The following is a 24,237-nucleotide window of genomic DNA, read 5'->3' as shown; positions in this document are numbered from 1 at the left end:
CCATGAAGGAGTTTGTACAGAAATATGATATCAAGTCTGATACGACGGCAGTGAAGGGAAGGAAGATTCAGTTGGGCGCTCCTGGTGGAGCGAGAGGGGGAAGTTGCGAAAGGAAAGCGATAATGAAATATCCGTAAAAATTTTTTTTGTACTCTGTCAACCTTGTCCAAGTTCGATTTGCAAGTGCCATTCCAAACAACCGACGCATACTCCAAGACCGGGAGGCATATGGACAGGTACAGTTTTAGGAACGGAAGTGGAGTATGGAACTCTCTCGAAAGTCTGCAAACGAATCCGAGTGTGCGCATAGCCCGCTGAGCAATGCGTTTAGTGTGAGAGGAGAAGCTGAGGGTGCGGTCAAAAAGTACACCAAGGTCATTAATTTCATCAACCCTATCCAACAGCACAGAATTGACAGAATAATGGTAGAGAAAGCTATGTGTTTTACGAGTAAAGGACACAACCCTAGTTTTGGAAGAATTGAGGGTAAGTCGATTCATCGCACACCAATCAGAAAAAGCAGATATGTCCGATTGCAACAACACGCAATCTTGAAAAGAATGTATTACCTTGAATATTTTTATATCATCAGCATAAAGAAGAAACGAGGAGTTCTTTATCGCCGAGGAAACATCATTAATAAAAACGGAGAAGAGAAGCTGGCCTAGTACTGAACCTTGAGGAACTCCACTCGTTGCAGGGTAAACGAAAGAAGTCTGTCCATTGACACTGACAAAGCAGAAGCGATCAAGGAGATAGTTGCGTAGGAGGGCTACGAGTGAGACTTCAACGCCAGAGAGTAGAAGTTTTTCAAGAAGTAGTGAGTGAGTAACAACGTCGAAAGCTTTGCTCATATCACAGTACACAGTGTCAACCTGACCCCTCTGAAGGACTGCTGCAGAGGCATACGTCATAAACGTGACTAGGTTGGTGGAAGTAGAGCGACCCGACATGAAGCCATGTTGATTCGGTACTATGATATGTTTGAGATGGAAGGAAAGTACGCTGTGCAAAGCTAATTCGAAAAGCTTAGAGGTTGCACATAGAAGAGAAATCGGACGATAATTGGAAACATCAGTTTTGTTTCCAGACTTGAAGACAGGAAACACGCGTGCCATTTTCCACACGCGAGGAAAGGCAGCATTTTTTAAACAGTTATTAAATATGGCAGTCAGTACTGGTACGAAGATATAACTGAAGGCTTTTATTATGGCAGCTGGAATGCCATCAGGTCCAGGAGACAAAGATGGTCTCAGACGCTTAAGACTCTCAGTTATCAACTCCTCGTCAAAGAGAATGGAATTAGATAGTGCACCAGATGGGAGGCAAACGGAATCACAATGTGGATGTTTGTAAACGGAGGAAAAATGTTGTGCAAAACTGTCGGCAACATCCCGAATTTCCGAACCCTGAGAGTCAACTAAGCTGATACTTAAATCTGATTTAATGGAACGCTTGCGAACGTAACGCCAGAACTGACTAGGACGATTTGAGGCATACCTCTCTAAAGACTCAAGATAGGAGTCGTAGTCCCGCTTGTATAAGCGTTTGCAAAGAGAACGCACACGGCGAAACTCATCTGCCCAATTGTGAAACCCAGGGCGTTTCGCTTTACGATGGGCCCGTTCCTTGAGCTTTAACGCCGTTATTAGTTCCCTTGAAAACCAGGAAGGGAACTTCCTACGCGTAGGAGTATGCAAAGGTATGTACCGACGCATACCATCAAGAACTATTTCTGTAAAGCGACTGACTTGTCCATCTGAATCATTAATGTCATTTAAAAGGGACCAGTCGACGGAAGAGAAGAAATTGAAAAGACCGACATAATCACCACGTGCATACGCGAAACGGGGCGAATTCCCCACCCGATCTGAGTTAGTAGAAGGTGAGGCAGAGACAGCAGTAGTAACTAGAAGCGGAGGGTGAAATTTGTCACAGCGAGTCAGCGGTATGTCCGAACTCGAGACTCGAACACTTTCAAAATTCGATAGACAGATGTCAAGAATATTACCGCAACAGTTTTCAATGAAATTGTGTTGCTGCAAAGAGTTAAAGGCTATGAAATCAAGTAGAGCGTTACACTTACTTAATATGTAATGATTGTTGTGAGAAGAAATAAGTGAGTTCCAGTTGATACCAGGAGTATTAAAATCACCTAAAATAAGAAGTTTGTGTTTGCTATGACAGGTTATAACATGTTCGATTGAGAGCAGAACATCATCATAGGCTGAAGGAGGTAGATTCGGAGGAATGTAGAAAGCTGCAAGTAAAAGTTTTTCATGTCGATTTAAAGTGAGCTCGAGCCACACACATTCTTCAACAGTTTCCAGATCGGAACGTCGAACACACTTCACAAAACTGTCAATAGCAATGAGCACTCCACCTCCTCTTGATTTGGGACCTGTTTCAGGGCGGTCGCTACGAAAAACAGAGTAATTATTTGGAAAGAAATCATTGGAAGGAATATCACTTGACAGCCAGGTTTCGGTAACCACAACAGCGGTATAACAAGAGGACAAGACGCTAGAAAAAAATTCTGATCCCTTAGTCCGAAGACCTCGGGCGTTTTGATAATAGATATCCAAATTAGGGGCCACTGCAATTTTGCGTCAGTTCAGAGGGATGAAGCATATCGTTGTAAAGCTTCCCACGAAAGTCCTTGTATATGCAACCCATCGGCCACATCGAAGGCTCAACAAGCTTACTGTAGGATTCTTCATCAACTTCAATATGGAAGGACGAGTAGGAGTCGTACCTTGTTTTCAGCTGCCGGCAGGAAATGGGAGTAATATTCACTGATTTTAGATGGTTGGTAAGGTCTACCGATGTAGTATCGGGACTGAGTTTAGAGACGAAAATAGTCTTCGGACGCTTCTTTTGGTAAATGGCAACGTTCAGGACAGATGAGCTCGATGCGCCAGTAATGGCTCGACTTCGGTGCTTCTTCATCTCACTGGGTAAGTCAACCGCACGGCGAGAAGCAGAGGCAGAAGATGAACAGGGAATATCTCCAGGAGTCATCCCTCGATGAAGAGCGGCGGAGTAGTCCACAGATGGCTGCTCCTCACGGGTAGGATTGCCCACGGAGACAACGAGAGGACGCTCGACGAGAGGACGCTCACACTGCGAAGCAGCGCACCGCACAAGCTCCTGGCGTAGGCCGCGAACATCGGCACGTAAAGAGGCGATAACCTCGGCTTGTTGTACGAAAGCCCGCGAGTTCTCTACACGAAGGCGCTCGTTCTCTTCCCGTAGCTGGGCAACCTCATCGCTCAGAAAAGAGATTCCCTCAAGCGCGTCGAGGAGGAGAGCCCGTAGCGAGGCAAACTCACCGCCATGTTCGCCGGTCGCGGCTGAAGGGGGAAAACCGGTCGGGTGGCTGGGCAGGAGCGGGGCACCAGGGACTCTAGCACCACCGTCGCTAAGACTAACACCGTCAGACGACGACGACGCACACAAATTACACAAGAATGGCCGAGAGCCGGACTTCAGAAGTTGCAGCTCGTCATCCGCCCAGGTGACGCACTTCGTGTGAACACGTTTCGCACAGTCGGCACATCGTAAAAACTGCTGCTTGCCAAAAAACGGGCGGGAGCACAGCGCACATGCGTCCTTACTGGGCGCCATCTTGGAAAAAAAGAAAAAAAAAAAAAAAAATAATAATAATAATAATAATAATAATAATAATAATAATAATAATAATAATAATAATAATAATAATAATAATAATAATAATAATAATAATAATAGTGTCTATAAGAGGCAAATGATAGAAAAGGAAGAGTAGGCTTTCGCCATTCTCCTATTCAGAGACATCTAAGACCTTGTAATTTTTTTTCTTTACAACTTAGTCTGCATTCCACACATCCCTGCAATATGCTCAGTTCCACTTTTGGTCACAATGCAGATGGAGGAGCCCAGCAAACGCGTTTTGCCGCATTGTCATGTCGCCCTCGACACCAGCCGTGGCGTAGCGAGGATTAGACCGCCTTTTTGTTTAGAACTTGGTCTGCATCCCGCAGTGCAGCGGTGGCGAAGTGGCTTTTTTGTGAAGACCGCGAAAGCGTTTCGGAAGCTTTTAAAGTAACACAAAGGTATTGCAGGCAGACTGGTAGGGCTGTTCATTTAAAGAAAAGTCTCGGAGTCTGGCACGAGGAATGGGAAGGGGAACCGGAAAGTTTCTGTGGAGTAAGATGGGCTACAAAGCCCGGAGTTTATTTGGGAGTCCCATTGGACAAATACGGGGAAAATACGAATTACTGGAATGAAAAAGCGGAATAAATACGGGAAAGGACGAAAGGATGGATGGGACGTAACCTATTTTCGCCCGTGCGACTGTATGCAATACCTATTTGGTGGCAAGAATAATGTATTTACTTCAAGTATTGTATTGTGCTCGAATCAATATATAAGGTTCCATCGTGTATTTGCGGTCTTCATTTGGTCGTCCAACTGGGAACGAATTAACAGAGATAATCCCTTTCGGCGAGTTAAAGACTGAGGGTTGTCTCTAATGCATCTATATGTGTGGCAGATGGTTTTAAGGTTTTGTTTCCTACGTGACCAAAAAGATGCATTCCTGAGAACCTTTATGCAAATCATGCTGTCCAGTGCAATTCCAGAGTTTGTAGTCTCTTCATGCTCTGCTCGGGGATACACTGTGTCACGCTTCCTGCGAGAAGTGATGTGGTCGTTCAGGTTTTTGCGCGTGCGGTACTCTGTAGAGTATTTAGCGACGGTACCACCTAAGCGGCTGTACAAGGATCTTATTTCACAATTGTTCCCAGCTCCATTGTACAGAACCTTATACTGTGAAGGCCCAGGGAAAGACGTGCTCAAGCGAGTTAAAAACATGACTGTTGCACCGGGCGTAAAAACATTCTTTTTTAAATTGCATACAGGAACCCTCCCAGTCAAAACATGGATGGAAGAAAAGGGCCTTTTTGTACCTTGGGGCTCAAACTGTCTACTATGTAGGAAACTTAAACAGTTGAGCACGTTTTCCTGGATTGTTGGGATGCGGTGTTTTACTGGGATGTGTTACAAAGGACACTTAAAAAAGACCTGCCATTGACGCCACGTGGAATTCGGTACTTGACAACTGTTAATGATGATTTTCAGTATGACATCATGCTATTGGGCCTTCACAGTATTTGGAGGAGTAGGATGGCTTATAGACACTGTGATGTCGATGCACGATCTGTATGTGATTATTTTGTTGAACAAGTGTATAAACTAAAAGAAATTATGAAGCAGCAAGACGCTGCGGAGGAGGTCTTGAGTCTGATGGGCGAACTTGTGGTAATAAAAGTCCGTTAGACACGATTGTCAGCCAAGGAGCATGGCAACCATGATCTTTTACTGATGTATTTGTACCAATTCATGCAATAAAGAAAAAAAAAGTAGCGGTGGCGAAGTGGTATAAACGTATGCCTCGTATGTAAAAAGACAGGGGTTCGAATCCCGGTGCCGCGCAATTCTCCACCGGATAAGAAAAAAACCTCCGCGTGTCGGTGTTGTTGTTGTTGTGGCTGTAGAAAGAAGGAAAAGAAAATGCACGGGCCTAATACTGGCTCTGTAGTGGCTCACCTCTAGCCTCAGACCCATCTCCATCACTTCTTCTGTTGGAAAGCTCATGGAGCATGTACTCCAGACTAGGCTGTGCCAGTACCTAGAAGGCAACAAGCTTATGCCCACTTGTAGGTTTGAATTTCGTCCTGGGCTTTCCACACAGGACGTCTTTCTACAGCTAAAACAGCACATTCTCGACTCCCAAACCTACGACCCCAAAGCTATCCTAGGTGTGGACCTCACTAAGGCATTCGATAACGTTACGCACTCAGCTATTCTACAGAACCTTAGAACCCTGGGAGTCGGCGCCAGGATGTACAACTACATCCGAGATTTCCTCAGCCACCGCACAGCCACACTTACCTTCGGCGACCACCGCCTCCCAAGCATCACGCTGGGAGCACGAGGTACGCCCCAGGGTACCGTCCTCTCCCCTATTTTATTCAATATAGCACTTCTTCACCTACCCCAAAAACTAGCTCAAATCCCCGACATCCATTTCAGCCTCTACGCCGACGACGTCACTGTCTGGACAAACCACGGCAGTGACGCCGAAATAGAAGAGCACCTACAATTGGCACTAACTACCATCGACACATACGTACGGGAGCGTGGCCTGACCTGCTCCCCTTCAAAATTAGAGCTCTTTCTCTACCGCCCCAAGCAACAGGACAACGTCAATCCTCCCATCTCCCTCACACTAGGTACCCATTCCATCCCACTAGTATCCAAAATCCGAGTGCTAGGGCTAATGCTCCACTCCCATGGCGCGCACGGAGAAGTCATAAAGGCTCTCCAAACACACGCTCAACAGGCCACCCGACTGATTCGCCGCATAGCGAACTGCCGGGCTGGCCTACGCGAGCGGAACACCCTTCGCCTCACCCAGGCTTACATCATAAGCCGCACCGTATATGCCCTTCCATACCTACCCCTCCGACAGAAGGAGAGAGACCGGGTAAACGCGCTCCTGCGGAGTTGCACGAAGATGGCTCGACGCCTTCCCCCTAGCACATCCAACGATCGGCTTCTCAAACTCGGTGTCCACAACACCTTTGAGGAACTTACAGAAGCCACCTTTACGGCACAAATATACCGTCTATCGAACTGAGAGGCTGGCCGCGCTCTATTATCCAAATTAAACCTAAACCCAATTACACACCCTACCAAGGGTGTCCCCCTTTCTTCTATCTTCCGCTCTAACCTCAATATACCCCCCTCCCCAAGAACATGCACCCTGAGCGAGATGAGAACCGCAGAATAGCAAGGGCTTGGGCCCTCCACAAACAGTATAGCGAGGACCATGAGGTGGTCTATGTGGACGCAGCGGAATATACGTCAGACAACCGTATGGCCCTGGCGGTAGCCGACAATCAAGCAAAACTTCTAACCTCCAGCTCAACATCATCACTAATTCGGCCATAGAAGCAGAAGAGGCAGCCATCGCGCTTGCTCTGACCTCTACATCTGCCAACATAATTATCTCTTACTCAAAATCTACCATTCTCAACTATGCCAATGGGTATATATCTCGCACCGCTGCTCGCTTACTACGCTTCTGGCAGCCCCGGCACCCTGTAACCCTTATCTGGACGCCAGCACATGCCGGCCTCCCTGGCAACGAAGAGGCTCATTCTCTAGCCCGAGGTCTCACATTCCGGGCAGGAGGAGATGAGCCCCTTCTACAGGCCGAGGAGCATCTGCTCTCCTTCCGCGATATTCTCTCACATTACCGGGACAAACGAAGAGAATACGCACCCCCAGCCCCGGCCCTTACCATAGCGCAGGCCGCACACTGGCGACGACTACAAACTCGCACTGCTCCATACCCCATACTACTACATGCCAGATACCCAGACCAATTTCCACCCTCATGCAAACTTTGCGGCAAACCAGGAGATTTCCTACACACCCTCCTCACATGCCCCACCTTCCCTCATCCCCCATCACCGACCGCGGCGGAGTCTTACTGGGAAACTACTGACCAGCACTTCTGCTCAAGACCAGCGCCGGATCATCTCCAGTGCTATGAGAAGGATAGCGCTCCAAGGGCTATCCTTCGCTTTGTAAGGGTGCCCTCCTCACAGTGAGGGAGCACCCAAGTGCCATGTAGGGGGCTTCGCCCCCACTATTCATATCATTGGCATTAAATGCTTTTACCACCACCGCCTCGTGCATACAGAAGAGAAAATAGAGAAGAAAGGTTAAAGAAGAGGGAGAGAAAGACGCGCGTCGCAACCGCCGTCGTTCACCACCGAAGCGGGGGTGGGTGCAATGACGGCCCCCAACAGAAAAAAATTCGGTGGCAGGCTAGCGCCCGCCGCAAGCGGCGGTAACCTACCTTTTCCAGCCCCATCAGGACCAGGATAAGCCACCCTCCCCATTCCCCCACGTGTCGATGGAGTTGGGGTGCGATCTGATGCCTGTGAACGCCTCCGGCAACGCACTCCCTCAGCAGAACAGGAGCTGGCCATCCAGGTGCAGCAATTGGCCGCAAAAGGTTTCATGATTAATCCCATAAAACCCCAGCCCTCACCCCTCAGTCACCAGCGGCTGCGGAACAACTGACCACGGCGGCGGTCCGACCTTTGACGCAGCAGGGGGTGCTTGGCTCCGCTGGACAGGCCGCCATTGGAAACTGACCCTGGCAACGTTTAACGTTAGAACCCTAGCTAGTGAAGCTAGTTTAGCAGTGCTGTTAGAGGAACTAAAGGGTATGAAATGGGATGGCATAGAGCTTACTGAGGTTAGGAGGCCGAATCAGGCATATATATACACTGTACTGAAGGATGGGCATGTACTGTGTTATCGAGGTTTACCGGAGAGGCAAGAACTAGGAGCAGGTTTCCTTGTCAATAATCATTATAGCTAGTAATATAGATGCATTCCATAGCATTAATGAGGGTGGCAGGCTTCGTAATTAAGCTGAATAAGTGGTACAAACTGAAGATTGTACAGGCTTACGCACCTACATGTAGTCATGATGACCAGGCAGTTAAAAGCTTCTACGAAGATGTAGAATCGGCAATGCGGAAAATAAAGACGCAGTATACTGTACTACTGGGCGACTTCAATGCCAAGGTAGGGAAAAAGCAGTCAAGAAACCAGGCAATGGGTGACTATGGCACAGGCTCTGTAGGAAAAGCAGGGGGGAGTTACCAGTAGAGTTGGCAGAGCGCAATAACTTCAGAATCTTTAACACCTTCTTCAGCAAACGGAAGAACAGGAAGGGGACATGGAAAAGTGTTAACGAGGAGACTTAAAATGAAATTGGCTTCATAATGTGTTCTAACCCCGCAATTATGCAAGATGTAGAGGTAATCGGGAATGTGCGATGCAGTGACCACATGATGGTAAGGTCTCGATTTAGTCTAAATCTGAAGAGGAAACGAAACAGATTAGTAAGAAAGAAGTTCATCAACGAATTAGCGGTGAGGGGTAGGGCAGAAGAGTTCAGAATATCGCTACAGAATAGATATTCAGCACTAACAGAGGATCACGAAATTAGCCTAAAATCAATGAACAATAATTTCAGAGATATAATTACTGAGTGCGCTGTAGAAGTAGGCGGTAGGATAGTTAGAGAGGATTGGGAATATGTTTAGGAAGAACGATTTGATTAACAAACGCCACAGTATGAAAGCTTCCAATCCAACAGGCCAGATAGCATTTGCAGAGATATCAAAGCTAATCAATAAGCTCAAATTTGCCGATATAAGGAAGTATAACACGGAGGAAATTGAGCATGCTATATAGAACGGGAGGAGTCTTAAAGCGATGAAGAAGAAATTGGGCATAGGCAAAAATCAGATGTATGCGCTAAGGGACAAGGCGGGAAATGTCATCACGAATATAGAAAAGATAGTCAAAGTAGCCGAGGAGTTTTATACTGATCTCTACAGTAGCCAAAGTAGCCAGGACCGTAATGACTAATGAGATATGCCATAGGAAAAGGCAGTCAGACTTTCTGCCAGTGACGAAGGACGAGGTTGAGAAAGCAAATGAAACTATTAAAAAGGGGAAAGCAGCTGGAGAGGATCAGATAACTATAGATATATTGAAGGACGGGGGAGATATCGTGCTAGAAAAACTGGCCACCCTGTATACGCCGTGCCTGGTGTCATCGACGGTGCCGGAACCATGGAAGAACGCAAAGATTATCTTAATTCATAAGAAAGGGGACGCTAAGGACCTGAAAAATTACGGACAAATCAGCGTACTGCCTGTTACGAATAAGGTATTTACTAAGGTAAGCGCTAATAGAATCAGGGCTACCTTAGACTGCAATCAAGCAAAGGATCATACTATCGATCATATTCATACCATCAACCAGGTGATATAAAAATACTCGAAATATGACCAGCCCTTATACACAGCATTCAGAAATTACGAAAAAGTATTTCACTCAGTAGAGACCTAGGCAGTGATGCAGGCATTGCGAAATCAGGATGTAGATGAGCCCTACGTGAAAGCGCTGTACGATATATATAGCGGCTGCACAGCAACCATAGTTCTGCATAAAGAAAGTAACAAAATTCCTATAAAGAAAGGTGTTAGGCAAGGAGACATGATCTCCTCAATACTATTCACAGCTTGCTTAGAGGAAGTATTCAGACTTGGAATGGGAGCACTTAGGGACAAGGGTCGATGGAGAATACCTCAATAATCTGCGATTTGGTGACATTGCCTTGCTAAGTAACTCAGGAGATGAACTGCGAAGATTGATTGGTGGTGGTGGTGGTGGTAGTGGCTATTTGTAGTGTATACAAAAGGAAAGAAAAGATGTTTGCCAGCCCCGGTATCTGCTATCTGATATTTGAAGCACCTGAACTGGGGCGGCGGAAATTAAGGGATAGCGAGGAAAAGGTAGAGGAAATCAGAGCTGAGCGACAGGGAGAAAGAAAAGGGTAGGTAAAAATAAAAGAAATATATACACTTTATTTATTTATTGTACCTCAAAGGCCGGGGCTTTACATTAGGGATGGACATGACAGTTAAAAAATTATGGTTTCGATCGTTTTCTTGAAATGGATGGGGTTGATAAGGTGCACGGCTGTACAGTATACAGTAGTTAGCTTGAGGCCCACCCGCAAATGTCTTAGGTCACTGAGCACTCGGCACATCGGGTGGGCCTCCGCAATAGCTCTGCGTCCAGGCAACTGTTCACAATGCACGCACTGGCACACTGTTTTGTACAGTGTGCCAGTGTGCGTGCACAGTGTGCCACTGTGCGTGCATTGTGAACAGTTGCCTGGACGCAGAGCTATTGCGGAGGCCCGCCCGATGTGCCGAGTGCTCAGTGACCTAAGACATTTGCGACCTAGACAGGAAAAATAGAAAGGTAGGCTTGAAAATCAATATGCAGAAGACTAAGGTAATGTTCAACTGCCTCGGGAAGGAACAGCAGTTTACGTTAGGTATACGAAGCACTGGAAGTAGTAGGCGAAAATGTCTACTTAGGACAGGTAGCAACCGCAGATCCGGACCATGGAAAGGAAATAACAAAAGGAATAAAATTGGCATGGAGCGTACATGGCAAGCACTCGCAGATTATGACTAGCCGCTTACCGGTATCGCTCAAGAGGAAAGTATACAACCCCCAAAAAACGACCGAATGATTTTACTTTTGATCCAAGGTCACCCTTTCAACATAACAGTTATCCAAGTCTATGCACCAACCACTACTGCTGAAGAAGCTGACGTTGAGAGATTTTATGCTGACCTGCAATGCCTTTTAGACCGCACTCCATCATCAGACGTCCTTTTTCTCATAGCATACTGGAATGCTAACGTGGGGAGTGAAAAAATATCCGGAATTACAGGCAAGTTCGGTCTTGGTGAGCCAAATGAAGCTGGGCAGAGGCTAGTAGAGTTTTGTCAAGAAAACAACCTGACCATAGCGAATACTCATTTTCAACAGCACAAGAGGCGCCTGTACACATGGACTTCACCGGACGGTCTGTACAGGAATCAGATTGATTATATTCTTTGCAGACAGAGATGGAGAAGCGCTATACAAGCAGTAAAAACAAGGCCTGGGGCCGATTGTGGCACCGATCATCAGCTTCTTGTTGCCAAATTTAAGCATCGATTGAGGAAAACGCAGGCCTTTCAGGTATGATCTGGATCAAATTCCATCAGAATATGCTGTGGAAGTGAGGAATCGATTTCAAGAATTAGATCTAGAAGACAGAGAGCCTGAACAGATGTGGACTGATGTTTGTGATATAATACAAGAAGTTGCTACTAAGGTAGTTCCAAAGCGAAAGAAATGCAAGAAAGCAAACTGGTTATCTGAAGAGGTTTTGAAAATAGCTGAGGAAAGGAGGATGGCAAAAATTATGGGTGAAAGAGAAAGATACAAGGTTCTCAATGCGGATTTTCAGAAAATAGCAAGAAGAGATAAGAATGCCTTCCTGAACATACAGTGCCAAGCAGTTGAGGACAACAGCCACTTGAGGAACACAAGAGCTCTGTATAAGACAATCAAAGGTATCCAGGGAAGCTTCTGTGCTAAGCTGGGCGTGATAAAGGACAAACGAGGCAGGAACCTCACTGAAGCCTCAGAGATAAAGAAGAGGTGGCAGGAATACATAGAAGAACTGTACAAGAAGGACCCGTATGTGCAAACTCAACATAAGACGGTTGTGATTACTGATATCGAGCCGAGCATCCTGAAGAGTGAAGTTGAATGGGCCTTAGCCAGCCTTGCTAAGAACAAAGCTAGCGGAATAGATGGCATTCCAGCTGAGTTGCTTCAAAACCTCAACCATGACGACGCTGTTAACGTTCTGTCAGCAAATTTGGACAACCCTGCAGTGGCCACAGGATTGGAGGAGGTCAGTGTCCATGCCCATTCCAAAGAAAGGCAGTGCCAAAGATAGTTTCGACTACTGCACGATCGCGCTTATTTCGCATGCTAGCAAGGTGATGTTGAAAATCCTCCAAGGTAGGCTGCAGCAGTATGTGGATCGGAAGCTTCCGGGCATGCAAGCTGGGTTTCGCAAGGGCAGAGGAATTAGAGACCAGATTGCCAACCTTCGCGGGATCATGGAAAAAGCAAGAGAGTTCCAGAAACCCATCTACTTCTGCTTTATTGATTATAAGAAAGCGTTTGACTGCTTAGATCACAGCAGATTGTGGCAAACTCTCGAAAAGATGGGAGTTCCAATTCACTTCATCTGTCTCCTCAGGAACCTGTATGAAGGGCAAGAGGCCCCACTCAGAACTGGGCATGGTCTTACTGATTGGTTTCCGATTGAGAAAGGAATAAAACAAGGCTGCATACTGTCACCCTGCCTATTTAACCTATATGCTGAGTGCATCGTCAGGAAGGCCGGTCTGGACGAGTCTTTAGCTGGAGTGAAGATTGCTGGGAAACGTAACAACAACCTTAGATATGCGGATGATACTACTTTAATGGCAGAAAGTGAAGTGGAACTGAAGAGATTTCTGATGCGCGTACAAGAAGACAGTGAGAAGTTTGGGCTTAAACTGAACATTAAAAAGACAAAGATCATGGCATCGTTCCCTATCAAGTCCTGGAGCATCAAGGGGCAAGAAGTGGAAGCTGTGACAGATTTTCTCTTTTTGGGCTACAAGATTACTCCGGAAGGAGACTGCAGTCATGAAATTAGGAGACGCCTGCTTCTGGGAGAGAGAGACATGGCTAGCCTTGACCGCCTTGTAAAGAGCAGAGACATTACACTGCCAACCAAGATTCGTATAACTCGTGCTACGGTCTTTCAAGTTGTGATGTATGGATGCGAGAGTTGGACTGTGAAGAACGCTGACCGCCGAAGAATTAATTGACGCGTTTGAATTGTGGTGCTGGCGGAGACTCTTGAGAGTTCCTTGGACGGCCAGAAGATGAAATCAGTCGATTTTGTCGACCATAAACCCTGACTGCTCATTGGTGAGTAAAATTCTAAAGTTAAAGCTAAGCTACTTTGGTCCTCTGATGAGAAGAGAGGAGTCTCTGGAGAACGATTTGATGTTGGGAAAGGTTGAGGGTCACCGGAGAAGGGGTAGACAGCGATCGTGATGGTTAGATGGCATCCTCAAGGCGCTGGAGATTAAGTTATGTGGTGAGAGACCGAAATCATAAGATAGTGAGAGACGGAAAATCATGGCGTGGTATGGTCCATAGAGTCACGAAGAGTCGGACACGACTGAAATACTGAACTGAACTGATACAACCAGTTACATCTTACCTTTACTCAACTATGGGGCTGAAACGTGGAGGCTAACGAAGAGGGTTCTTAAGTTGAGGACACCGTAGAGGGCTATGGAACAAAAATGGTCGAAAAATGGTAGGGGCAAAATTAAGAGAGCCCCACCGGGGTGGTGCAGTGGTGACGCCCGACTACTGTGCCGGAGTACACGTATTCGATCCCGACCGCGGCGGCTGCGTTTCGATGGAGGCGAAACCAAGAGGCGTCCGTGTGCTGTGCGATGTCAGCGCAAGTTAAAGATCCCCAGGTGGTCGAAATTACTCTGTAGCCTTCAGCTACGGCTCTTCTTTCTCGCTTTCCACTTTCAATCCCACCTTCCTCCCTTCCCTTACGGCGCAGTTCAGGTGTCCAAAGAAACATGTGCGAAAGATACTTCGCCTTTCCTTTCCTGTGAACCAATTAAAAAAATTGAGATAGGAAGCGGGCAGAGTGGGTCAGAGAAATAACTCTGACATTCTAGTGGAAATCAAAGATAACCGACGGTCGCTTAGCGTTACAAACTGGATTCCAAGGGAAGGAAAGCATAGCAGGGGTCGGCAGAAAGTTGGCTGGGCGGAAGTTCGCAGGGGTCAAGTGATTGAGGCTAGCACAAGACCGCGTTAATTGGAGACATTTGGTAAAGGCCTTCGCCCTGTAGTGGGTAGAGTCAGGCTGATGATAATTATCCAACCCACAAATATTTACGGAGTGCGAACATAGCCTCTAGCAAACGCAATTTGCCTCATTGTTACATTCGTGAACTCGGGAAAATGTGCCACGTCAAGCTCGCAACATACTAGAAATTTGATAAGTTCCGGTGTGAAAATTGTCTATAAATCATTTGTGAAGTTGCTATTGTGATAGAGCGCACAGTTGCTATCCTAGAAACAGAAATAAATGGCGATAATACCGAATGCTATGGTAATTGCATCGGGTAAAATCTTGTATGGCCAACGCCTCAAGCATCGCGTGTCGCTCAGAAGACCGCAGCATCGCGAGATTTCCCTCGAGTAAGTCCCGGCTCCGCGACAACGGCCTGCAGCGGGAGGAGGCCTGTGCAGCGTATTAAGTCTCAAGAACGTGAAGCAGACCAGCTCTAATCTAGATGGTGTTGGCCAGCTGCGGATTTGAGTATATTCCAAACGTAGGCGTCCGCGCGGACATGAGTCAGTGTGCTGCGCAATATCAGTTGTTGCGACTGTAGGAAGAAGGAAAAGAAAATGCTCGGGCCTGCTAATGGCTCTGTAGCTGAACAAACCCCGCTGCCTCGTGCTGACAGAGAAGAAAGAACAAAAAATTAGTGTCTCTTAGATGTCTCTTAAGAGGAGAATGGCGAATGCCTGCCATTCCTCTCCTATCATTTGCTTCTCATCGTTAGCCTCTTATCGGTGTTCGTTGCAGTGTTACATATAATTATAATTGGTTTGCAGGAAAGGAAAGACGCAGTATCTGTCACACGTTCTCCGGCAAGTGTGAATTGGGTCGTACAGCCTTTGTCGAAAGTGTAGAGTCCGTGAGGTCTACTTCTGAGCCGTGTAGTGGAGCTGATTTTGCATTAGTGGAGGTTCTTACCATAGGTGAGGGTAGGACAAAAAAAATCTTATTCTCATGGGATTTGGAACATCATAAATTCATTACAAGCCGCACGAAGTGGCTCAGAAGCAGACCCCCTGGCCTCTACTTTTTTGACAAAGACTGTACACCATCGCTCCTTTCGCGTGACGTTCATTGGCGCACGTTTAAGTGTGGGATTGCAGATGGCAAGAATGCCAGACAAGAACATCGGCGGCTGCTTTTGCGAAACAAAGAGGCGTCCATGTGCTGTGCGATGCCAGCCCACGTTAATGATCCCCAGGTGGTCGACGTTAAAAAGCAACGCGCGGCAGTGACGGCCAGATTGAAGAGACTTTACAGATCGCGATCGAACGGATTGGAGATTATCTAAGTGCAGTTGGCCTCACTTGCTCGGCGACAAAGTCCGAGTGTATCATCATCCCTTCCCGGGACGACGCCCTTCAAAGATACTTCCTGATATCAACCTCCAGGTGCAAGGAAACCCGATTCCTCGAACAGGCAACACCAGGATCTTGGGCTTGCATCTACAGGCCAACGGCAGCAACATCACGATCCAACGCATCGACCAGTCGGTTGTACAGCTCCGACGCCTCCTTAAGAGAGTCTCCAACAAGCATCATGACATGCGAGAGTCCAACCTCCTGCGCCTCGTTCAAGCTTTCATCTGCTCCCGCATCACCTACTCTGGACCCTACTTACGTCTCACTCGTGCCGAAAGCGAACGGCTAGAGGCGTCACTTCGAAAAGCATACAAGACGGCCCTAGGTCTTCCCATGTCCACAGCTACCCATAATCTCATGGCTCTCGGAATCTCCAATACCGTGAGCGAACTAATCGAGGCAACCCTCACCGCCCAGTATGAGCAGCTCTCACTCACACGCGCTGGCCGAGCGGTACTGCAGCAAGTTGGGATCTCCCCGCCGAGATCAGCCCGATCGGCCCCAAGTTACGTTGAACTTACACCGGAATATCGTCTAAATCTCCGCATTCCTCTCATTCCCAAACGGATGCACCCGGAACAACACGCCGAGAGACGGGCCGACCGGGCTCGTCAATTCGAGAAACGCTTCAGCGGACGTCCGGACGTCACGTGTACGGACGCCTCTTACCATCCATCGAGGCCAGCGATGGTGGCGGTAGCTCTCGCCCCTCACCGCAGCTGGTACACAGCCTGCAGCATTCGCAATGCAGAAACAGTCACCGCAGCTGAGGAGGTTGCCATTGCGCTAGCGCTAGCCGACCCTAATATCAAAGTCGTCATGAGTTACTCTCAACAGGCTATTCGCAATCACGATGCTGGCCGTATCTCTTGCCAGGCGTTACACATTCTACGTTCTACAGCACCCTCTTCCACATCTCGCTTACTTCTTTGGGCTCCAGCCCACGAGTCGCTCAGCGGAAACGCCCAGGCACACACTCTCGCTCGAGATCTCAGCTGCCGAGCCGAGAGTATGATCAGCCACCCTGCTTCCGCTGACACTAATATCTCACGCGCTTCTCTACTCACCACTTACACGGACATACTCCAGCACTACCGACTCCAAAGGTTCACATATCTTCCCACACACCGCGATCTGACAAGACGCGAGGCCGTCCAATGGCGCAAACTACAAACTGGCAGCTTCCCACACACCCTCTTATGCAGCAGGATGTTTCCGGATCAGATAGTCCCCATGTGTGAACACTGCTCAACTCCGGCCACACTATTGCACATGGTGTGGACTTGTACACATTACAACAAAGACAACTCAAACACCCCAGAGACGTGGGAGTCTCTCCTGCGTACTTCCGAGCCAGCAGACCAACGCTGGCTTATCCAGCGCGCGGTGGAGGCCGCGGCATCCCAAAGGATCCCCGCCGACCTCCTCTAAGTCAGCGCAACCGGTCCTTTAACAGGTCCCCTGTTTTTGGGCGCAGTAAAAGAGTTCATCACCACAACAGGTGGTCGAAATTACTTCGTAGCCCTCCACTACGGCTCCTCTTTCTCTATTTCCACTTTCACTCCCACCTTCCTCTCTTCCCTTACGGCAAGGATGAGGTGTCCCCAGAAAACAAGTGAAACAGTTACCGCGCCTTTCCCTCCAATAAATCAATCAGATTTTTTTAGACAAGAACATATCTCGCGGGGTGAGGGAAGGGTGGCAGGTCTAGGTGGTGTTGCCTTGATGGGGCTGGGATAGGTAGTTCACTGCCGCTTGCGGCGGGGGTTAGCCTGCCAACGAATTTGTATCTGTTGTAGGCTGTCATTGCACCCGCCACCGCTTCGGTGGTGGGCGACGGCTGCTGCGGCGAGCATCTTTCTCTCCCTCTTCCTTTTCTTTATTCTGTATTTTATCCGATTGATTTAAAGGAAGTGAAAAGCGCGGTAACTGTTTCAATTGTTTTCTGTGGACACCTCAACCGCGAAGCTCGAGGAACTCGAGGATGATGGCGATGATGATGAAACTGCTTATTTTTTACTTTACTAAGACGTTTTCAATATTCGCTGCTTTCTTTAAATTAGCGCGATCGTATCACTATATTGCAACATTATATAAATATAAACTTTAGCTGTTTAATACATAACTATGCTGACAACTTTGTGTGGAATTATTGCTGCTCTGTCATAAACCTTTTTTGAAATAATTAGGTCTGCAAAGTAGGAAACTTTTGCTTCTTGAGCCGATTTGTGAAATTTTATAAAAAAAACATCTACACTACCCTGAAAAGCTAAAAATAATGAATATAAATAAAACATGCATATATTTAGGCCGATAATTTTCAGTTACCTTTAACATACTTAGCGTAATTCATAAACAAAGTTGTCCAAAAGAACAGAGAAGATAAGCGCAGAACTCCATCATCATCATCATCATAATAATAATAACAATCATCATCATCATCCTCAACCTGACTATACCTACTGCAGGGCGAAGGCCTCTCCCATATTCATCCCGGAACAACGTTCCCGTTAAATTGTAAATGTTTTATGTGGAACATATGTGTAACTGGAACACCGTTCCACATGTCCTGGACGATGTTGTTTCAACCTATCTGGTGGCTTTTCTCCTCGACATCGTAGCCCGGTAGAGTTGCCCAACTTGCTTGGTGGCTGCGCTATTCGATGGCTTTACTGCTCGATGTCGCTGCCCGGCGGGAGTGTCCAACTTCTTGGCTGATTTTCTCGATTGATGCTCGATATCGCTGCCTAACAGGGGAGCCAAACGTGCTTGGCAGTTGAGTTCAATCACACTGCAGTTTTTTGGTGTGCTGTGGACACTGGACACTGATACTGATTCAGTCTTAGGCAGCAATTAACTGCATTACAAGAGCTCTTGTACATGTAAGAAACGTTGCCACCGTCGACATTGTTTGGATACTGAGATGTATAGTGTTTAGTGCTTACGTGATCCCCACATCTGCTCAAAATCGTCTTATGTTAGCTACTGTTGCTGAAGTACTTGCAGCCACAGCAACGAAATGTGCATGGGTTTCATAAATAGCAGAGTAAAATATTTAGAATTATGTGGATCAGGTAGAACGTTCAGCAGAAGATAGTACACAGTATCCAAGAAAAGCAAACAATGTTTTAAAGTGAGCCTCAGTTCGAAAGCCAACATTTAGACCTGACTTCTCTTCAGCTGGACATGACAATCATCACTGGAAGGGTTTATGTAGATGTCGCCTTAAAAGGAGGAACTGTGGTTGAGGGCGGACGAGCAGGGCAAGAAATGAGAGAATATTTTTGGGGCGATGGTTTTTCAGTACTGAGAGCCCATGGTTCAATGACTTGGAAAATTAAATAAACAGGCCAAAACAGGAGAGAAACGCGCAGGCTAAGTACACTGTTGATGTACAGGCTCGCATAAAATCTTATAGAACGGAAATTTAGAACAAAAATTAAACTTTCGCATATCTATGCTTACAGCAAGGACCTGAATGGTGTTTTGATCGCCTGCTTGTGTGACCTTTACAAGCCATTCCTCCACGTCGGGTACTTCCTTTAATTAAAAGAAAAAAATTGGCTTTCCATTGTTTTACACATTTCGAAAACATTACACATTTCGAAACATTCCGAAACATTGGCGGCTGTTGCCTCTTTATTTTACTTTTCAAATCAGATTATTCACCCTGCGTAAGGTCAAATAATAGTTTTTAGAAACAAGTTTTTGAGAAAGTCTGAGTTGCAAAACCAAAGTGCACAAACATTAGGAACCACAATCGTTATGTATAGTGAGGCACTCGAGTTCGAAATAATGAAAGCTGCACAAATGGTGCACTTCACTAAAAGCTATGCAGACATAAACATTTTAGTCAGGCTACAAATGCTTGCATGTGAAATATATAAAAAAAAATATGAGTAAAACGTCGGACGATTGCAATCATATATGTTCGAGATCTCCGCGAATTGCAAGAACCAAGAGATGACACCAGGAATAAGCCTTGAAATGATGTTTGCACTGTAATGTGCGCATATTTTTATTTCATGAAATATTTTTATCGTTAGACTTCTTACCCACAAATTTTAAGCGTCTAATTTATAACGCACTATTTTTATCGACACTTAACTACTGTCATTTAATCTGATAAGCTACATCAAAAGAAAATACAGTGAAATTAAAAGTCTACCAGAAGCGCGCCTTGCGTGCCATTGCAAATATTCCTTGCCATACCTATACATCTTATTATTTCTTCCACTATAAACTTCTCCCCATTGAATTCATTTACCCTTTCCGACAAGCATGTACATATCGCTCGTCAGTTTTGGCACGTAATCGCAGCATCCTGAATTTCATAAACCTTCACAGGTGCATTGCATTTACAATACACGTCAAAATGACGTGTATGTGTTGCCTCTTTGCCGTACAGATTATATATGGTCGCCAGTCCATTTCTTATCATGCTGCTGTTATTCTAAGTACCCTAGCGCTTATCGATATAAACCCAGCACTGATGCCAGTACGGCAAATTCATGTACATTTCCTTGAGCAGCATCTTGTGATTTCTTGAGTATTGCCCTTTTTTTACCTTTTTTTTATGCCAACATTATATCACGCTTATTTCGATGTGATGCTTTCAGACTTTTCAGAATTAATGCCCAATATTTCCGGTATTTTGAAGCTGAACTTTATTTCAAACCGAATGTTTTTTTTTCTTATTACGCTTATAATGACTATCGTTCCAATGTATTTTGAATTCATTCTTTTCTGGTGCAGTGTTTCTGTTCTGTAATATGTTGGTATCTGGATATGAAGTGTAGTGTACAAATTCGGTATGACGTTTTATGTATTATGCCAGTACTGCTGCTGTACATAGAGGGGGCCGGGCTTTGTCAAGCCGCATCTAAGCGGCTTTTACCCGTTACCCCCTTTTCTCCTTGAGAGAACAAATAAAATTTTGATTGATTGATTGATTGATTGATTGATTTCTTAATTAGCATAATCAAGCATTGGCTTTTCATTGTGAGCATATTAAAACTTTTGATCCCTCTTTTTAAAGTTTTAATTTCTTCAACTATAGCAAATAATTGATCATTTAAGCACTCTCAATTTTATTGTTTGGCATTATTAAGTATTGGCTTTTCATTTTGATCACTTTGACAACATTGAATACCTTTTTTTCAAATTTTTAATTATGTTATTTATCAGTCAGAGAGTCTAAATATTCTTGATTACCATCATCAATCATCGGCTTTTCATTTTGGGCATTTTGACACATTTGAACAACCTTTTCAATTTGTTAACATTTTCATTTCCTTAATTAATGAATTAATTATAATGATTTCATTAAATCGTTATTGCATATCACACAACAATCAACCATTAATCAATACAACGACAAATTACTAAGTTACAATTATTTTTCAACACAGTGGTTATTTCCGACAAGCTTTGTCGACACCTGCAGCTACAATGCCAGTTGCTTTTGGGCCGAACAAGTTTTCGCTTAAAAATTACTTCCCTCACCTGTTAAAGTTCCATGCGTCACAGGCGAGTGCCCTCATAAATTACACCATCCCAAGGGCAATGTTGCATTGGTCACAAGATTCGCGGTGCGTTTGAAGCCACATGCATTGTCTTTCAGTGCAGCGGCCTTTTTGCTGCCCACATATCTTTTACCACAACTGAACAATCCATTCTTGGAAGAATGGTGTTAGAATGGCAGGCTGTGACGAGAAAATGTTCAGAACCACAACCACATGCACACAAATATTATTACTTATCGACTAACATCAGTAGTTACCAAGGAGATATATGCTAAGGTGGCGAGTTGTACTTGAGTGGTACATAACCAATTCAAAAATAGATTGGGATCCCAACAGGGTACAAGTTTAATTCTACAGACCCAATAGCAAATTAATTAGAGTGAAATGGGCCTAATAGTAGATGTAATATGATTGCACAAATTGGTGTTCTTGTTGTCTTATAGGGATTAACACAGCAACGCGGCACAAGCTATCAGGGATGCCTTTGTGGACATCGCGGGAAATTTAGACCATGTGTGGCTTTAACTGACTTCGCGCAGCACACGGGAGACACGATGTTTTCCTCCATCGAAAAGCGGCCTCCTCGACAAGAATAGAACGTGCGCCTCCAGCAGCCTTCAGTTCTTTGCTTACAGCAGAGACTGCGCTTCCTAAAGAGCTGCTTTTGCGAAAAAGTTTGGAATAACGAGCAAAAAGAAAGGCCAACGTTCAATCCACAGAATATCATGAATATGCGCGAGGTGCGCGAGCTATAGGGAAGCGGTACTATCTGTTCGTGACGAGCCGTCATGATTTCAAACGAAGCGCAACGTTTTCAAGCAGTCAGCACTTCCCTAGGCACTAGGCCGTCTTCAGGGTGTCTTGGCGGCACAAACCTTGCGTGTTCTTGATTCGCTTCTGACATCGATTATCCGCGACTATAGTGAACTAGAATACCGACCGTAGAAAGTGTCACAGACGCTATAGTCCCTTTAATTGGAGCTTCGAAACCAGTGAGCTTTCGGCTGGTTTAGGTGCGATAAGAAATGAACAGCACTGAGGAGCGCAACGAAACGAAGTCGTATGGCTGATACGGCGCTCTGATTCGTGGCCATTGGGAAACGTGCCCACGGGTTTTCGTGATGAAGCGCTTCGCGCCGCTTTCGTTGTCCCCCGCGTAAACGGGTCGCCGTGTGCTCCTGGTTACGCCTACTGCGTGTGAACTGTTGAATTTCGAGTTTCGTTCGCTATCTTGCAATCTTCGGCGAGGCTGGGTATCGGCGTCACGGAAGGAAGCGCACGGCCATGTTTGCCTGACAATTGCAGGTATACTGCATTTTAGCATGAACTTTCTGTGGCTAGGGTCGTGACGAACTTTTTCGAAGCGGATGCTCACTCACGTAGGTACGATAGGTAAGGTGACAAGGTTGCAGAAACTTGCTCACAAGCGTTAGTTCGCTCAGCATTGTCAGCTGGAATTTGCGGAATAGAGAACTCGCATGTTCTCGCCGGCGTTTTCACGCCAATTAAGTTTATTTGGTTTGGCTCATGAGGGTCAGCAATAAAGCAACTTGGCCTGTAAAATGGAGGGCTTCATTTCCACCCCATGCACGCGGCGGCTTGCCTTCATCGATGCGGACAAAGATCGCCGCCGCTACGAATGTGATATTGAAGGCATCGTACCCAACTCACGGAGTGTCTCAACCGGAATACCAATCAATGTTCGAACCCAACCGTACCAGTCGCGCTTGCATATAGAGGCGAAATATAAAGGGCACCGGTGTGCTGCGTTGTCTCCGGCAGCGCGCTCGGAGCTGAGCGCAGATGCTATGGCTCCATACGGTGTCCGCGCGCATATATACCGACCCCAAGTGGTGAAATTAGCGGCACCTATGCAATGATGCGGGCCTTCATTATTTTATTTAGTGAGTATAACAGACCATGTATGCAGAAACTGTCCGTGGAACATGTCTTCAGAGAGTGTTTTCCCGCGTCCTCAAAATTCGGCTGCCTGGAAATCCGAAATTCATCCGAATTTGACCAAAAATAGTGCCCGACCTAAATCTAATATCGGCAATTGAATGGTGACTTCCAAATGTGGGTGGCCCACCCCCAAACCTTTGCCTCCTGAACCTCCGAAATTTGACCTCGCGCAAATTTTCTCAGCATATCCGCATTAAAGCTTCAACTTCAACTTCCTTCTCTCGCTTCCCATAGCCAAATTTCAGGCCTCTGCCTTTATCACAAGTTTTTTTCATAGTTCACCTCATGACAGCCAGCTCATCCAACCGGCACCCCCAAAACTTTGCCACCTGAAATTCCAAATGTTTTTCTAACAGCATCATCCCGCATTGTGCCCGCACTACTACATTCCACAAGTCTTTTTTCGTGTACACAGCTCGCGACTGGAATGACATTCCCAGCAGCCTTGCCCTAATCTTCGACCCTGCTCATTTCAATACTGCCATCGAAGAAGCCTCATCATCTTTTGTAATCACCTTACAAAAACCATTCTTAACCACCGTTCAAGTGCCCACCCCCCACGCAATGTCCCATCTGGGGCCCTTGAGGTTCTAATAAATAAATAAAAAAATAAACAAGTTCACTTTCACCTAATGTAGAAAAAGAAAAGATATATTGAAGCAAGAAAACACAGTGCAATGATGGTAAACAAGCAGAAAGGAGTGCGGAAAATACAGTTACCATGTACATTTTTATGGTTGGTTGGTTGGTATGTGGGGTTTAACGTCTCAAAGCAACTCAGGCTATGAGAGACGCCGTAGTGGAGGACTCCGGGAATTTCGACCACCTGGGGTTCTTTAACGTGCGCTGACATCGCACAGCACACGGACGCCTTGCTTTTCGCCTCCACCGAAAAGCTGCCGCCGAGGCCGGGATTCGATCCCGCGTCCTTGGGAACAGTAGTCGGGCATC

The 24,237-nt window shown here is 46.1% G+C and overlaps 1 pseudogene; it reads left to right on the top strand.

The window, feature by feature from the left end:
* Positions 1-5,635: 5,635 nt before the first annotated feature.
* On the top strand, positions 5,636-17,230 carry LOC146208276 (uncharacterized; annotated as a pseudogene).
* Positions 17,231-24,237: the final 7,007 nt, after the last annotated feature.

The sequence above is a fragment of the Amblyomma maculatum genome, chromosome 1 (genome assembly GCF_055883805.1).
Source record: "Amblyomma maculatum isolate TAMU_Amacu chromosome 1, ASM5588380v1, whole genome shotgun sequence".
Taxonomy (NCBI): domain Eukaryota; kingdom Metazoa; phylum Arthropoda; class Arachnida; order Ixodida; family Ixodidae; genus Amblyomma; species Amblyomma maculatum.
This window is presented reverse-complemented; position numbering and strand designations above follow the sequence as displayed.